Source organism: Arachis duranensis, chromosome 3, assembly GCF_000817695.3.
Source record: "Arachis duranensis cultivar V14167 chromosome 3, aradu.V14167.gnm2.J7QH, whole genome shotgun sequence".
NCBI lineage: Eukaryota > Viridiplantae > Streptophyta > Magnoliopsida > Fabales > Fabaceae > Arachis > Arachis duranensis.
In genome coordinates, this window is record NC_029774.3 from 28,602,711 (window position 1) to 28,603,211 (window position 501).

At 45.5% G+C, this 501-nt stretch overlaps 1 long non-coding RNA gene across 2 annotated transcripts in view; it reads right to left on the minus strand.

Moving 5' to 3' along the window:
* The window catches only part of LOC127745749 (uncharacterized), a 45,972-nt gene that overhangs the window by 754 nt on the left and 44,717 nt on the right, over nt 1-501 (minus strand). The window lies entirely within an intron of this gene.

A 501-nucleotide genomic window follows, 5' to 3' on the forward strand; every position in this document is an offset into this window, starting at 1 on the left:
TTGCTACTACCCAGGTATCTTAAGCATTAACCCGGAGCAAGCGGGACGAACCACAACCCTTGCTACTACCCAGGTATCTTAAGCATTAACCCGGAGCAAGCGGGACGAACCACAACCCTTGCTACTGCCCAGGTATCTTAAGCATTAACCCGGAGCAAGCGGGACGAACCACAACCCTTGCTACTGCCCAGGTATCTCAGGCATTAACCCGGAGCAAGCGGGACGAACCACAACCCTTGCTACTGCCCAGGTATCTTAAGCATATATTCATTCAATCTCAATTCAAATTATCAATCCTCATTGTTTTCAAATCTCAAACAATAACCTGGAGCAAGTGGGACAAACCCCAACCCTTACTACTACCCAGGTATCAGAATTACATTCATTCAAAACTCTATAATTAACTTATTTATCATAAACATCCTTTTCCGTCTCATACCCGGAGTAAGTGGACAACGCCACTGCCTACTACCCGGGGTTACACATCACATTTCAACATTT